Below are 18230 nucleotides of genomic sequence, written 5' to 3'. Positions count from 1 at the left end.
TGACGTGAACATACATATAAATTGGAGTTATCGACAGTTGGATGTGAGCTACTTGCTGGACAGAATATGCAATGGAAAAGGCAGCTAGGACACCAAACCGAGAGGGAGTTTTAACTTTTATTTTATTTTCTTTTCTTTTCAGTTTTATGTTATTATGTGGTTTCATTGTATTTTATTTTAATTTTATCCTGAACAATGTTTCTATAGCACTTATAATAAATATGATTTGCTAAATTTTCATACTAAGGTGAGAGGTAAAGTTTAATGATTTAAATATTATTTTCGGATCCATGTAAAATTTATTTTACGAGCTTGATCGATTGAAAGATTTTATTATTGGATATTTTGATTATCTATATACTCGTCTTGATTCATTGTGATTTCCGAATACAGTGAATGCTTGAGGAATCCCTGTGGTATTCAAATAGATTTGTAAATATTTTAATCATCAATCGTTCACGCTCAATCATAAGCAACTATTTTTCTTGATCTTAAATGCTAAATCTTCCAATCAAACGGAATCATTATTCTAGTTTAATTGAAGTAAATCAATCGGAAACAATATCATAAATTATTAGACGGATCCTTGAAACCTTAGTCTTTCTCCATATCTTTATATTTGATTGTACGTTTTTTAGTAATTTCGTTTCATTATCTGAATTTATTTTCTTTATCACAAAAGTCAATCCCTGTGGATTCGATCCTGTAAGATACTACAACACCTGTATACTTGCAGGTAAAACTGCACTAAATTTTTGGTTCATTAATTTGAGTCAGAGTTTAGACGCAACAAGTTTTTGGCGCCGTTGTCGGGGATTGCAACGTGTGATAATTGTTTTTTTTTTAGAAAAGAAAAAAAATTTAGTAATCTTTTGCTAATTGTTTTTCATATCCTTTTTGCAGGTACGATTTGTTTTCCAGAAAAGAGAGCATGTAACATTGCTTCCATCTTCATACCATTTGGTAATCTCATTCAAAAAAAATATATATATATAAATAAATAGATAAAAAAAAAAATTTACTTTCTTGCTTGTTTTGCATTTTGTTTATTTTGTTTATTTTTAATATTTGAATGTGCTTGATCCTCTATGATGAATGATCTCGTGGCAACGTGATCAAACGAGTAGATTGAGAAGAGAGGAAATTATTTTAAAAGAATTGATTAATACTTTGTCAGGTGATTCTGAAAATTCTCATACCATGGCTGACAATCGTAGTGTTCATGACGAACTAGAAAATGAAGAGGCACAAAATAATCCGCAAATGAGAACTTTGCGTGAATATTTGCAGCCTACAAGGACAAGTACTCCATCTTGTATGATTTTTCCTACGAATATGGGAAATTTTGATTTAAAACCGGGAGTAATCCAATTACTTCCCAAGTTTCATGGCTTGGATTCAGAAAGTCCTTATTTGCATTTAAAAGAATTTGAAGAAGTTTGTGCAACTTTACAAAACCAAACTATCAATGATGATGTTGTTAGATTAAAGTTGTTTCCATTCTCTTTGAAAGAAAAAGCTAAGAATTGGTTAAACTCCTTGAGACCAAGATCTATGGGCACATGGCAAGAAATGCAAAGGGAATTTCTAAAAAAGTTTTTTCCTACTCATAGGACCAACACTCTTCGCAGAAATATTATGAATTTTTCTCAAAAGGAAAATGAAACATTTTTTCAGTGTTGGGAACGTTTTAAAGAATTGTTGCTAACTTGCCCACATCATGGCTATGAAACTTGACGCACCATTAGTTTCTTCTATGAAGGTTTAACATCTCAAATGCGTCAGTTTGTAGAAATGATGTGTAATGGTGATTTTCTAAATAAAGATCCTGATGACGCTTGGGACTATTTTGACCAGTTAGCTGAAAATGCCCAATCTTGGGATAACACAGATCGTTCTGATCGGTCAAATAAGCCCAAACTCAGTGCCATGTCTCAAGAAGGTATGTATGTTCTTAAAGGAAATGATGATGTGAATGCTAGGATAGCAAGTCTGACAAGAAAAGTCGAAGCCATGGAACTTAGGAAGGTAAATCCGGTTAAGGCCAGTGAAAAAGAAGAAGAAAATTGTGGCATTTGTGAGATTAGTGGACACCTAACTCAGGATTGTCCAACAATCCCTGCTTTTAAAGAGGTGTTGCACAAACAAGCAAATGTCATGAATTCTTATCGGAGACCATTTTCTTCCCCATATTCGGAAACATATAATCCTGGATGGAGAAATCATCCCAATTTTAGTTGGAGGAATGAGTCCAATATAAATCAAAATCCTTAAGGGCCATCTTCTTCTACTCCTTATGTGCCTCCACATAAGAAAACCCTTGAGGAGACATTTTAGACTTTTATGCAGGGGCAAGCCAATATCAACACTCAGACAATGCAGGCCATTACTGAGATGAGAAGTTCTATCAGCGACTTGACCTCTGCATTACATGCTCAAGAAAAGGGTAAGTTTCCTGCTCAACCTCAGCCTAATCCAAAAGGTAAATTTGAGGTAAGAAATTCAAATCCCTCTGATTCAAAATTTGAACATGCCAAGTCCATCACCACTCTACGCAGTGGAAAAATAATTGATAAGAGTATTTCAACAACGAAAGTTGATGAGACCAACAACTCTTTAAATTCCAAGAGTGAAGGTGAACTTGAGAAGGTTGAATTAGATGTGCCTGTGAAAGCCCCAATACCTGCACCATTTCCCCAAAGATTGCAACATTCTCACAAGTTGGTTCAAAATGCTGATATTCTTGAAATTTTTAAACAAGTAAAAATCAACATTCCTTTGTTGGATGCAATCAAACAGATTCCTTCGTATGCTAAATTTTTGAAAGATTTGTGCATAGTAAAGCGTACGATGAAGGTGCAGAAGAAGGCTTTTCTCACTGAGCAGGTAAGCGCCATCCTCCAGAACAATTCTTCACCAAAGTACAAAGACCTGGGTTGTCCAACAATTTCCTGCGTGATTGGAAATTTTAAAATTGAAAAAGCTTTACTTGACCTCGGAGCTAGTGTTAACCTCCTACCCTACTCGATATATGAGCAGTTGGGTCTTGGTGAGCTTAAACCCACCAAGGTAACACTCCAACTTGCTGACCGTTCAATTAAAATACCGAGAGGGATAGTTGAGGATGTGCTAGTTCAAGTAGGAAAATTTTATTTTCCAGTGGATTTCATTGTTTTGGACACGGAACCTGTCTTTGATGTTTGCATTCAAATTCCTATAATTTTGGGAAGGCCATTTCTTGCGACCTGAAATGCTTTAATAAATTGTAGGAGTGGTGTGATGGTAATTTCTTTTGGCAACATGACTTTGGAGTTGAATATTTTCAATATTTGCAAACAACCTGGTGATGATGATGATGTGCAGGAAGTGAATCTGATCCAAACTCTTGTTCAAAATAAATTTGATTTGTCAAGTTTTTCTGACCCTCTTGAGGCTTGTTTGGTTCAGGGTATAAACTTTAATGATGATTCTGTGCTTGCATCTATGAATTTTTTGCTAGAATCTACTCCAATAATGGACACTGATAAATGGAGAACACGTTTTGAGGAATTACCACCTCATGATGTCGTGTCTCTCCCCTCAAGTGTGCAAACACCAAAACTCGACTTGAAACCTCTACCTGCTGATCTCAAATATGCATTTTTAGGCCAAGCAGAGACATTACCAGTGGTCATTTCATCAAGACTGGATGAAATTCAGGAGAAAAAATTAATTGGTGTTCTCATTGAACACAAAGAGGCAATAGGATGGACCATAGCTGATATCAAAGGTATCAGTCCTTTGATTTGTACCCACAGGATTTATCTAGAGGACAATTCTAAACCCTCTAGAGAAATGCAGCGTAGACTAAACCCCAACATGAAAGAAGTTGTCAAAGCAGAGGTGTTAAAACTTCTGGATGTAGGCATCATTTACCCTATTTCTGACAGCAAATGGGTTAGTCTCACGCAGGTGGTACCCAAGAAATCTGGTGTGACTGTAGTTAAGAATGCTAACAATGAATTGACTACAGAAAACTGAATTCTGTCACCAGAAAGGATCATTTTCCCCTACCATTCATGGATCAAATCATTGAACGTGTAGCGGGCCATAAGTTCTATTGCTTCCTAGATGGTTATTCTGGATATACCAAATTGAGATTGCTCCTGAAGATCAAGAAAAAACCACTTTTACATGTCCATTTGGTACCTTTGCATATTGAAGGATGCCATTCGGACTTTGTAATGCTCCTAGTACATTTCAACGATGCATGATGAGCATATTCAGTGACATGGTAGAGCGTTTCGTTGAAATATTCATGGATGATTTTTCCATTTTTGGTGATTCATTTGATGAATGTTTGACTCATTTGGAAAAAGTGCTGATTAGATGCAAAGAAAAGAATTTGATTTTAAATTGGGAGAAGTGTCATTTTATGGTCACTCAAGGGATTGTTCTTGGTCACATTGTTTCTTCTCAAGGTTTTGAAGTGGACAAGGCCAAAATTGAATTAATTTATAAATTGCCCATCCCAAAGAACATCAGGGATATTAGATCTTTTCTAGGTCATGCAGGTTTTTACAGGAGGTTCATTAAAGGCTTCAGCACAATTTCTAGACCTTTGTGCAATTTATTGTCAAAGGAAAATTCTTTTGTGTGGATTGATGATTGTGAGTTAGCTTTTACAAAGCTAAAAGGTATGTTGATTTCAGCCCCAATTATGCAATCACCTAATTGGAATTTACCATTTGAGATTATGTGTGATGTTAGTGATTATGCTGTTGGAGCTGTGTTGGGCCAACGTAGGGACAAAAAGCCTTGTGTTATTTATTATGTAAGTAGAACTTTAAACAGTGCTCAAATGAATTATTCAACAACTGAAAAAGAGCTACTTGCAGTAATTTTTGCACTTGACAAATTTCGCTCTTATTTGATTGGATCTCAAATTGTCATCTTTACTGATCATGCTGCGTTAAAGTACCTTTTAGCGAAAAAAGATGCAAAGCCCAGGTTACTTAGATGGATCCTTTTGTTGCAAGAATTTGATTTGATAATCAAAGACACATTTCCAGATGAGCAACTCTTTGGTATATCTCAAGTGCCATGGTACGCTGACATTGCTAATTTTCTTGCTACAGGTGAAATTCCTCACATTTGGACTCAGCAAGATAAGAGGAAATTTTTTGTGGAGGTAAGAAAATTCTTTTAGGATGATCCATATCTGTTTAAATATTGCCCAGATCAGATAATTAGACGATGTGTTCCCAATAACGAATTTCAAAGTGTGATATCTTTTTGTCACTCTGGGGCATGTGGTGGCCACTTTTCTGGAAAGAAAACTGCTTTTAAAATTTTGCAATGTGGCTTCTATTGGCCTACCATTTTCAAAGACACCCATGAATTTTGTAAAACTTGTGAGCGCTATCAAAAATTGGGAGGGATTACCCGCCGGAATATGATGCCATTAAATCCAATCTTGGTTGTTGAAATATTTGATTGTTGGGGCATTGATTTCATGGGACCCTTCCCAGTTTCTTTTGGCAATCTCTACATTTTGGTAGCTGTGGATTATGTGTCCAAATGGATTGAGGCTATTCCATGCAAAAACAATGACCACAAAGTGGTACTGAAATTTCTGAAAGAAAATATTTTATCAAGGTTTGGAACACCTCGAGCCATTATCAGTGATGGGGGCAAACATTTTTGTAATAAGCCTTTCGAGGCCTTAATGCGAAAATATGGTATTATCCATAAGGTTGCTACCCCTTATCATCCACAGACAAGTGGCCAAGTTGAGGTATCTAATCGGGAGATCAAAAAATTTTTGGAAAAGACGGTTAACCCAAGCCGCAAAGATTGGTCTTTACGACTAACTGACGCACTTTGGGCATACCGTACTGCTTTTAAAACCCCGATTGGTATGTCCCCATATCGACTCATTTTTGGAAAGGCATGTCACTTACCTGTGGAATTGGAACACAAAGCTTATTGGGCAATCAAGAAATTTAATTTTGATTTGGATAAAGCTTGCTCTCTTCATAAGTTTCAGCTTAATGAGTTAGAGGAAATCAGGAATGAAGCTTACGAAAATTCTCGTATTGCCAAGGAGAGAATGAAAATTTTTCATGACAAAAATATTTTTCGAAAATCTTTTGAGCCTTCACAAAAAGTTTTGTTGTATAATTCAGGGCTCCATTTGTTTCCTGGCAAACTTCGATCCCGATGGATTGGTCCCTTTGTTGTAAAAACTGTTTATCCTTTTGGGGCCATTGAGATAAAAAATCCAGAGAATGGTAATGTTTTTAAGGTTAATGGACAAAGGTTGAAACCATTTTTGGATGATTTTACTCCAGAGGTTGAGTCCACTACTCTGGAGGATTCTGCGTATCAGAATTAATTTCTGATTCCTCATTGTATATACCGTATGTATTTGTTTTGTTTTTCCTTCTTTTGTTTTCTTTTGTGTTTTTAACTTTGACAGAAATCTACTCCTTGTGTGCACTCGAGTATCTCAGGTGAATTCTTTCCTCTCTGTTTAATCATTTTCGTCTCAATATATGTTCTGCAGTGTTTATCTTGCTTCAATCCATGCCTGTATAGCATACCTCATCGAATATTCAATTGCTGAACATTGAGGACAATGTCACATTTAGTTGGGGGGAGGGTTTTCTGTTAAAAATGTGTTCAAATTCTGTTAAAAATGTGTTAAAAAAATGATTTGTTGAGGTCATGGAACATGTGGAATGTAGTGCAAATATGAGTATATGTCAAAAGAGGGACTTATCCATTTTATTTAGTTGTTAAACCAAGGGAAAAATGTTAAAAGTTTTGCTAAAACACACACAACACATACCCGGAAGGCCTAGAAAGACTACATTGAGTCATTGTTGGTTGATTTACACTTCAATTGTTTGAGACTCTAATGAACCATATCCTAATGGCTTAGGAAGAGATCTGAATTGAATTAAATGAGAAAAGGGACAAGCCAGGGATCCAAAAAAAATAAAAAAATTAAAAAAAATTAAAAAATTAAAAAAAAAATAATAATAATAAAAAATCCTTTAGGTAGACTAGTGGTAAGGGCTGACTTGTGAAAGTGTGGATAGACGCACATTCATAGGTTCGTTTCCCCCACTAGGAAATCTAAAAACATAAAAAACAAAAAAAAATTACGTTTGTGTAGTGGAAAAGGCTGCCTATTACCGGGGTTCTTACAAAAAAAGAAAAAAGTAGGCGCCTTTCAAAGTGTAATAGCGTGAAAGCCGCCACTACAATGGTTTTGAATTAGAGTAAGACCATGTGGTTTTCTCAGATTGGTTATTGTGATTGAAACTGTTAATGTCTCTTGGTAGTCGATCTTGGAATTCTAACCCCATTTCCATGCACTTGAAAGAAAGCAAGCTTTGTTACATGTAATTCCCTTGGTTGATTAACTAAATTGTGTATAAATCTCTTAGTTGATACAAAATTCAAATTAATCTATCTCCAGTGTTCTTAAACTCAACAAATCTATTTCATAGCATGTAATTCGCTAACTTCTTTTGAAATTGTAGTTGGAAATCTCACCTTTGCATGAATTCATTCGCTTTGTTTGCTAGAGTCTAGCAATAAGCTAGTTGGGGGGTGTGATGAAGCGCTAAAATTGCATGATTAAAGTTACTTAAACGAACAAATTGTTTAATAAAAAATGATTTAAGTACTTAATTATGCAATGGATCACATTACTTGATTCAATTGATAAATTCTAGTATTTTGGTGCTTAAAAAGATTTATAATGTAATTGTTTCACATGAAACAAGACAAGCACCTCACATAAATGCAACACAAACTCACACATGCTAAAAGCAAACAAACTCACTCAAATAAATCGGCACACATGCAGAACAGAAAGTACTCGGACAGCAGCCACTACAGCAAAAGAAAGGAAACCCACCTGGACATCTCACATGCAATAAATCACACATGTGCAGCAGCTACTACACCAAGACAGCAGAGCACCATTCGGACCACATGGACAGCACCAGCAGAACATGTACAGTAGCAGAAAAATCCTTCAAAGCAGCAGACAATCACGCTGAAAAAAAAAATCAAATGCCAACAGCAGACTATTCAGACCAACATGTAGAAAAACAGATGCAGAAAAACAGATGCAGAAAAACACATGCAGAAAAACAGATGCAGAAAAACACATGCAGAAAACAGATGCAGAAAACGTGGACCTACAAACCAGCACATGCACATGCAGAACATAAAAAATAGACAGCAATCAATATGCAGAAAACGTGGACCAGCTCACACATTCAAACATTCAGCAGACGATCATTCGGACCACAACATTACACATGCAGAAAATTCAACCATGCAGCAAACCAACACATGCAAACATGCAGAAAAATGCAAACATACAGACCAAACTCACATGGACAGCACACCAATGCAGAAAAGCCGGACAGCAAGAAATCACATGAGCTGCCTTTACTTTTCAACTGGGAGTTTTCGGTTTGGAAGAAAAGCAAGGGGGCAAGCAGCTGTTTTTCTTGACTTTTATCTTTCATTTTTTCTGCTTGCTTTCAGTTTGGCAGCAAGAGCTGGAGAGTTTGAGTTTCTCTTCTTTCTTTTTGATTCAGCTAGCAGCAGATTTTCAGGGTTTTCTTTTGGGCAGCAGAGTAATGTAGAGGTTGGTGTGTAAAGAAAGAGAGGTGCCGTGATTAAAGGGGAGTGAAAATCGGTGGTGATTGGAGGAGGGGGTTTGGACTTTGGACGACTAGAAGCAGCTTTATATTTATATATATATGTTGGTGGACGTAGGTGAGGGGGAGGTGAATTGGAGAGAAGAAGGTGTAGAGTGAAAGGGATAGGTGGGGAGTTGAGAGAATTGAAGAGAGGGAGTCGGCTGAAATTATTTCTTTCTTGGAGGAAGTTGAGGTCGGTTGAAGAGAGGGAAAGAGAGACGTGTAGAGAATTTCCAGATTGACTTTGGGGATTAATGTGAAAAGAAGTTGATGTGGGGGATGGATGTGTAGGCCGGCTGGAGTAATCTAATTGGATGGGATTTATTTTGGTGGAGAAAGGGACATGATGAGATAGATGCTTGAGTTTAACGTGGAGTTGAAGTGGTTGGAGTATTTTTTTTTTTTTTTTGCTTCTTCATGTTTTTCGTTTGGCATCTGGTGGGGCTGTAGCTTCTTCTTGATGAATATCTTTTAATTTCAATTTTTGTTTTATCGTGAGCTTTATTCCTCTGTATCAATTGGATTTCAGATTTTTTTGTTTTTAAGTTATTGCTTAGTATTTCTTGTGTTAGTTATTTAATGGAGAATACTTATGTGATTACTATAGTATTTGCAATGAATATGTTTGGCTAAATTTTCATACTAAGGTTAGAGGTGAAGTTTAATGATTTACATATTGTTTCCGAATCCACGTAAAATCTATTTTGCGAGCTTGATTGATTGAAAGATTTTATTTGGATAATTTGATTATCTATATACTTGTCTTAATTCATTGTGATTTCCAAATACAGTGAATGCTTGAGGAATCCCTGTGGTATTCAAATAGATTTGTAAATGTTTTAATCATCAATCGTTCACGCTCAATCATAAGCGTCTGTTTTTCTCAATCTTAAATGCTAAATCTACCAATTAAACGGAATCATTATTCTAGTTTAATTGAGGTAAATTGATCGGAAACAATATCATAAATTATTAGACGGATCCTCGAAACCTTAGTCTTTTTCCATTCATTTTATCATTTTAGTTTGATTCATTTTTTCAATCTTCATTTGATTGCACGTTTCTTTTAGTAATTTCGTTTCATTATCTGAATTTATTTTCTTTATCACAAAAGTCAATCCCTGTGGATTCGATCCTGTAAGATACTACAACACTTGTATACTTGCAGGTAAAACTGCACGAGATTCTTGATTCATTAATTTGAGTCAAAGTTTAGTCGCAACACTAGTACAAGAGCTATACAGGAGCTAATGCGGGTCCTAATCTCCTTAATCAGGACTAAAGCGAGATAGACTCTTCTTCCTCTTGCCTTATGCTAGGGTTTATACCAACATGAAAGTCTATGGTCTCGAGAATGAAACCATAGGTAGGTTAGGCGGTTATGATAAGACTACTAATGAGACATAATGCTACCAATGATGCTATGAAAACATTTCATGTAAACATGGGAAAAGCACGTATAGGCTTAGAGAGGAATCAACCTCACTCTCATAACTATGTGCATCCTAAAAAACTATTTAGAAATCACACTCTCAATGAAAACATATATATATATATATAAATAGGCATGATGAGGAATCACCCTCTTGGGACATTGCCTTCTCTTTATGCAAAATAGGTAAAAAATGCATTAGTAGTATTATGGTGAGGAGTTACTCGTCTTCATATAAGTAGAAAATCTATAAAAACCAATAATTAACCAATTTCGGCCAAGTAACATTCTTTCACCACACGGCTACTTGTCACATAGATATTTGCTCATAGTCTTTGCACTTAGCATTTGTTCACCACACTGACTCTTATTTGCTTATAGACACACACAAATAGAGACTTATTGCACCGGGGAATCTGCTCTACCTGGCCAACCAACTCGAACACACCAACATGAGATATGACGGGGAATCCCATATCTCGACTATCAAGTGAGGCCAAATATGACTTCATTCCACCCCAATCCCCATGAGGCATTCTCCTTCTAGTATGATGTTGTAACAACCTCGCCCTGGGAAGGGTGAAATCGCTACGTACATATTTGTCCCTCTTCCTTTTCTTTCTTTCTCCTTTTATTTTTTTATTTTTTTTCTAGTAATATGTGATCAACATGAACATGACACATGTACTCTAAATTTCTAATTTAATAAAGGAACACCTGATAGACATTCTATTCAAACATTCATCTATAAGAGACTCTCGGAATCCATCATACGTTCATAAAAATCTAACTGTTCTAGTTAGGAAGGGACTCCATCTCTACTTTTACGCTGGGCTGGAATGGATTGAAAAAAAGAAGAAGAAAAACACGCGAGAGGCAATCGATGGAAAGGGACTTGAAGAAACAATGAAGAATGACATTGTGCGACTGTGAGGAGCATTTTTTAGTATTCATTTTCCCTCCATTATTCTCAGAAAAAATTATGGTGAATTCATTTATGTTGAATTTAATTTTTAACATGAGCTAAATTTTCTTTATTCTAGGAAAACGATGTAATCTAGTTCTGAACTATATTTGATTTTCTATGCTAATTTGAAGTAATTCTCTTTCATGTTTGTTTGATTTATTCTGAACTTATTACTTCTAATTAACTGGCGATTAATTAGATGATTTTGATATTGTGATTTGCTATCGAAAGAGGGAATTATAGGATAGATCTTGGATATTTCGGCATATGTAAATATAGAAATCGAAAGACTTATATGAACCTATGTAGTATTAAAATTGTTGCTTTTAATGCTTTCTTGCTTATTAATTTGCATAATCTTGTGTAAAATGATGAACAAGAATATTTCTCCAATTGACTGTCAAAAGAGGCTTTTGGATGAATTTGGGTTTTGCTAACAAACAGAGAGAATTAAATTTAATTAGTTAGATGAGTAAAGCACAGTGAGAGATTAGGTGAAATTGATTTCCTAGAAGTTTTCTTCTCATTAATTTGATCTTCGAACAACATTTTTATTTTCCTTTGAGTATTTTTCTTTAAATTGATTTTATTTTAAATTGCAATTACAAAAATCTTAGTGACTTCTCTAGATAAATTTGAAATTAGTAGAATTTTGGTATTTATCAAAAGTAAGTTACCAATCTTTGAGGACGATACTCTTTTCATCACTTTACTATAAAACTATGATACTGTGCATTTAGTTTTGCACCGATCATCCTCTGCACCTCTAAAAGCCCAGACCTCACCCCCCCTCTCTCTCTCTCTCTCTCTCTCTCTCTCTCTCTCTCTCTCTCTCTCTCTCTCTCTCTCTCTCTCTCTCTCTCTGTGTGTGTAAATCCCAACCCTTTTTTTTCTACTGTGTTCATAAGTGTGCTCCTGTCCTTCCGTTTCTTCCTCCAAAGGTAATATTTGGGATAGGGAAAGACGCTTAAATTGTGCCTTTATCAGATCAAACATGTCATACGAGAATAATCATCTACAAATGTAACAAAATACTAAAATTTGTTTGATTCAATATTAATTGGTCCCCATAAATCAGAGTGGGTCAATGCAGAATGACTTGAGGCTTCTGCATTGAGGCTCAATTATTAACTTGAGGTACAAGAGACACATGATGATATTTGCTAACTTGACATGCTTCACAAGGAAAGGAAGATACATTTCCAAGATTCCTAATCTAAGTGAAATGGAAGGGTCACCAAGGTGACAATGCCATTCAAAAGCAGATGATGACCAGAATGTGAGAGCTCAAGTCGGTGAATGCTTGAAATTAATATAATATAGGCCATTGGTTTCATGCCCCTTAATAATCTTCTTCCTCATCTTGAGCTCTTAAAAGATACATAAAGAGGGGTAAAAAGTCATTAAACATTGGAGATTTTGAGCAATCTTACTAATAGACACAAACTAAAGGGAAAACAAGGAGCATATATGTAAATAGAAGATTTTGGCTAGGACTAAGCGACTAAAATGATAGTTTATCCTATCATTGTGTATGTAATATTGGATGAATGTAAAATATGTGACACCCCCAATTCCCACGTATGGACATGTAGAAATCAAAGCGTCGGGATGATGACAACACGGGTCACACATCCTATCGCCAAGTGCCAAGTGTGTGTATATGCAACAAGTGTACAAATAAAAACACGCAGCGGATAATAAAAGGCTTATAACTAAATACTAGAATTTTTTTGTCTAAATACAAACTCATTTAAACCATACATAATAAAATATTACAAGTCTCAAATATAGTTCGAAAACATAATACATGACATAAAAACTTTAAATCAAAACTCTGGCGGAGCCGCCTCCTCGGGCTCAGCCTCCTCCTCCTCCTCGACATCTGCATTAAAGTCTACGGTATCGAAATGGTGCCGCAAGTAAGTAATAATTCAAACGCCATAAGATAAAAATATATTAAACTCAACAATATGCATGAAAGGATGCCAAATCCACATGTCCCATAAATCCACATTTTTCCATGCACGCCAAAAGTCCCATTTGGCCCCAAAAACATATTACTTTCCAACTCACGCCAAAAGTCACATTTGGCCCAAATCCAATTTCAAAACAATATACAATTAATCCGAATGCACCATGACCTCCCCTAGGGGTCATCCACACATCCTAGCTCCCATCGTCACACCACGAGTAACGACCATGCGTGTGACTTCGTAACGAGCGATGCCCAGTTCCGCGCTCCGTGTGTACATAGCCAAGCATCCTCTAGCCCCTGCCAGCAGAGGGGCCACGGAGTCGGTACGAGAGCGTTACCATCCTGCCCGCTCCCGTTGTCGCCCAGCGACAACCCAGGGGACGTCACTTAGTATATTACACTCCCGAGTGACCAGAGGAGCTCCACCGAAATAATACCCCATCTTGGCTTGGGGTCGTGATATACACGCACCCGGAAATCCATTTACACAGATAAAACTAGTTTTTCTGAAATTAATACATGCACATGAATGCACCATGCAATGCACACCTCAAGACACAATGTATCCAACAAATCACAATATCAACAACAATCAACAACTCCGTCCTCAAATCCATCTGACCCCCGACTCCTCGGACTCAGTCCGGAATTACCAACCAGTCAATGAATTTATTGTAAAAGTAATAATATATTTAAATCTAAAATAGAGTTTGGAAAATACTTACAGTGTTATATGATAATTTTCGAAGGATCAAGAAGCTGCAAACGGTGGAGAAAAGCAACATAACTGTGTAAAATACACTGTGGCCGTGGGTTGTAAAATACCCACTTTTGAACGGGGACAAACCAAGAGTTGGGATTGATAGGGAATGACCTAGAGGTGTTTATGAAACTAGTGGAACTGAGAGTTGGCCGTGGGTGGCGGTGGAGGCGAAAAAAAGGCAAAACAAAGATGAGCTCGTGGTAGCTGCTCTGGTAATGGATCGGAGTTGGAAATGGGTGGTTTAGGACGGCAAGAGGTAGGTGATGAAGTGGTGAAGAAATGGTGGCCGGAGGTGGAACGACGGCGGCGAAATAGAGGAAAAACCGTGTGGCTTGGAGGAGCTCGTGGCGGCTAACGGTGGCTCGAATGGAGGTGAAATTGGATGGGCAGGTGCGCCGGCCGGTGGGAAAGATTTCTAGGTGGGTGGTGTCGACCACGTCGCCGGTGAGCTGTGGTGTTGGGTTACAAAAGGCAAATGATGATAGTGAGGAGAGAGAGAGAGAGAGAGAGAGAGAGAGAGAGAGAGAGAGAGAGAGAGAGAGAGAGAGAGAGAGAGAGAGAGAGAGAAAGCATAGCGCGCGCGGAAGAAGAACGGAAAGGAAGAAGAAAAAGAAAGAAAAAAGAAAAGAAAGAAAAGAGAAAGAGAAAAAGAAAAAGAGAAAAAGAAAAGATGGAGAAGAGAAATGAGGTCCAATCCTCACCCCTGGAGTCCAGAAACTGATCCGACGAAAATAATTTTAAAAGCTATAAAACGATTAAAATAATTTATACACCACAACAAGCTAAAATATAATAAATAACTAATAAAAACTAACAACATAATTTTAAATCCAAAAATAAACTAAAATAAATTACATAGCAATTTAAACTCAAAACGATAATTAATATTAAGAAAACTCTACAAAACAAATATTACAACTAAATGAATCTAATTAAAATACGATACTTTAAAATAAAAAAAAACTAATATTTTAATTAAATTAAAATACTCCTTCAATGCAAGTACACGTAAAAGTGGTGTATCACATCCTCCCCCCTTAAAATAAAATTTTGTCCTCGAAATTTGCAAGATCAAACACTAACTTGAAGCAAGCCACATGATTCTACTGAGACAAAGTTTAAGAAATGTACCGTCATTTACTCAAATAAATACAGATACTGCTCTCTCATGTCTGCTTCTCTCTCCCAGGAGAAATCTTGAGCTAATGGATCTCCCCATGCCACCTTTACCAAGGGTATCGTCTTGGATCTCAACTGTTGCTCTTTCTAATCCATAATCTGCGAAGGAATAACCTCATAAGTAAGATCCGGTTGCAGTTGAATACACACTGGATCGACAAAGCGCGGCTCTTGTTGTCCAAAACTCTTCTTCAAGGATGATACATGGAAGACATCGTGAATTTCTCCAAAATATTCTGGCAATGCACTTCTATAAGCAACGGGCCCTACCTTCTCCAAAATCTGAAAAGGGCCAATATATCTCGGATCCAGTTTCCTACTTTTACCAAAATGCTTAACTCCTTTCATGGGAGAGACATTGAAATAAACCCAATCACCTTCCTTAAAAGATAACTCTCTCCTCCTTGTATCTGCGTAGCTTTTTTGACGATTCTGAGCTGCCGCCATTTTATCTCTTGTAATCTGAACTTGACTTTGCATTTCCTGAATCAATTTGGGCCCAATTATTTTTTTCTCCTCGACTTCATCCTAACACAATGGTGATCTACACTTCCTCCCATAAAGAGCTTCATAAGGAGCCATCTGGATGAAAGCATGGAAACTATTATTATAAGCTAATTCTATGAGCGGTAAATGATTTTCCCAACTTCCTTGAAATTCCATAACACATGCTCGCAACATATCTTCAAGGGTCTGAATTGTGAGCTCTGATTGGCCATCCGTCTGAGGGTGATATGCAGTACTAAACTTCAACTTAGTACCCAATTCTGCCTGCAAACTTTTCTAAAAATGAGATGTGAACCTTGGGTCCCGATCCGATACAATACTCTTTGGTATGCTGTGCAACCGCACTATTTCTTTTACGTACAAGTGAGTCAACTTTCCCAATGAATTAGTATTATTAACAGGCAAGAAATGAGCACTCTTAGTTAACCGGTCAACAATCACCCAAATTGAGTTCTTTCCACTAGGAGTCCTTGGTAAGCCCACTACAAAATCCATCGTAATGTCATCCTACTTCCACTCAGGAATAGAGAGGGGTTGGAGCATACCAGCGGGTCTTTGATGTTCAGCTTTGACTTGACGACATGTGTGACATCTCTCAATATATAAGGCGATATCCTTCTTTATCCCTTCCCACCAATAATTTTTCTTCAAATCCCGATACATCTTCGTACTGCCAAGATGAACTGAATAAGGGGCCGCATAAGCTTCTGCCATAATTCGCTCTTTGAAGTCTGAATCTTTGGGGATTACTATACGATCTCGGAACCGAAGAATTCCATCCTTATCTATACTATAATGCAATGGCCCTCTAGATTTTCTGACTCTTTTTCTAATATCTAACAGTTTCGGGTCCTTCCTTTGGAGAGTCTTCAATTCCTCAAAATCAACTACTCAAATATCAAGAATTGAAGATAACACTTCCTCTTGTTGTGAACTTTCAATAAGAAGTCTTCTCATCCCGCAAAGTAAAGAATCCAATCCTGATGATTCAGTTTCATCTTCTAAGTGCGACTTTCGACTCAAAGCATCTGCAACTATATTTGCCTTCCCTGGATGATACTTGATCTCGCACTGGTAATCACCAATTAACTCTAGCCATCGCCTCTGCCTCATGTTCAGATTCTTTTGAGAAAACAAGTGCTTCAAACTCTTATGATTGGTGTAGACTTCACAAACTTCTCTATACAAATAGTGCCGCCAGATCTTAAGAGCAAACACAATCGCAGCCAATTCTAAATCATGCGTCGGATAATTCTTCTCATGATTTTTTAGCTGACGAGATGTATAAGCAACAACCCGTCCCACTTGCATAAGAACACATCCCAATCCAAATTTAGACGCATCGTTGAAAACTACAAACGGCTTGTGCGGTTCTAGAAGTGTCAATACTGGTACAGTTGTCAATCTCTTCTTCAATTCTTGAAAACTTCTCTCGCACTAGTCTGATCAAATAAATTCTACATTCTTTCTAGTCAAAGCAATGAGAGGTCCGGATAAGTGAGAAAACCCTTCCACAAATCTTCGGTAATATCTGGCAAGTCCCAAGAAACTCTGAATCTCACGCACGGTTGTTGGACTCTGCCATGATAAAATAGCTTCCACCTTGCTAGGATCAACAGCCACCCTGTCTCGAGAAATTACATGTCCAAGAAATTTAACTTCTTCCAACCAAAATTCACATTTGCTGAGCTTTGCATACAACTGGTGTTCTCTTAATTTCTCAAGTATTAAACGAAGATGAAAACCTCGGGAATAAATTAAAATATCATGAGAAGAATTAATTTCTCAAGTATTCTCAAGCATGTTCTTCAAAATCTCGGGAATAAATTAAAATATCATCAATGAAAACCACCTCAAAGGAATCCAAATAAGGTCGAAATACCCGATTCATTAAATCCATAAAAGCTGCAGGGGCATTGGTTAACCCAAAAGGCATCACCTTAAATTCATAATGCCCATATCTTGATCTAAAAGCAGTTTTGGGTATATCCTTATCTCTTATCCGCAACTGGTAGTATCCTGATCTCAAATCAATCTTCGAGAACACAACTGCTCCTTGAAGCTGATCAAACAAATCATCGATCCGTGGAAGAGGATACTTATTCTTGATGGTCACCTTATTTAATTCTCAATAATCAATGCACATTCTGAGAGTACCATCTTTCTTCTTAACAAATAGCACTAGTGCACCCCATAGCGAAGTACTTGGTTGAATAAACCCCTTATCTACCAATTCTTGCAACTGAACCTTTAACTCTTTTAATTCAACTAGTGCCATACAGTAATGGGCTTTATGCACAGGGGCAGCTCCAGGTTCCAAGTCAATAACAAACTCCAATTCACAAACAAGGGGTAACCTAGGCAAATCATCCACAAACACGTCAGGAAATTCTTCCACAACTGGGATATCTACTAAAGACTTCTTTTTAGACGGCGTAGACACCATTTGGATGAAAAAGGCATCCGCTCCACAAGCAATCTCTCTTCTCGCTTGAATTGCCGATATAACTACCGGTTTTTTCTTTTAGTTTACTTTCCGCAAATTCCAAATAATCACCATCTGGGAGCTGAAAGCTAATTACTCAACTTCTATAATTAATACTCGCAGAATATCGATATAGCCAATCCATATGACGTCCCCAAATCCCCACATACAGACACAGGAAAATTGAGACGTCCGGATGATGACAACA

The 18230-nt window shown here is 37.0% G+C and overlaps 1 non-coding gene across 1 annotated transcript; it reads right to left on the bottom strand.

The window, feature by feature from the left end:
* Window positions 1–1623: 1623 nt before the first annotated feature.
* LOC122305891 lies at window positions 1624–1727 on the bottom strand. The gene has a single exon (XR_006241322.1). It is a non-coding gene; the product is annotated as a small nucleolar RNA R71 (small nucleolar RNA).
* Window positions 1728–18230: the final 16503 nt, after the last annotated feature.

The sequence above is a fragment of the Carya illinoinensis genome, chromosome 3 (genome assembly GCF_018687715.1).
Source record: "Carya illinoinensis cultivar Pawnee chromosome 3, C.illinoinensisPawnee_v1, whole genome shotgun sequence".
Lineage (NCBI taxonomy): Eukaryota > Viridiplantae > Streptophyta > Magnoliopsida > Fagales > Juglandaceae > Carya > Carya illinoinensis.
Note: the sequence above shows the minus strand (reverse complement) of the source record. Positions and strands in the feature narration are given on the sequence as shown.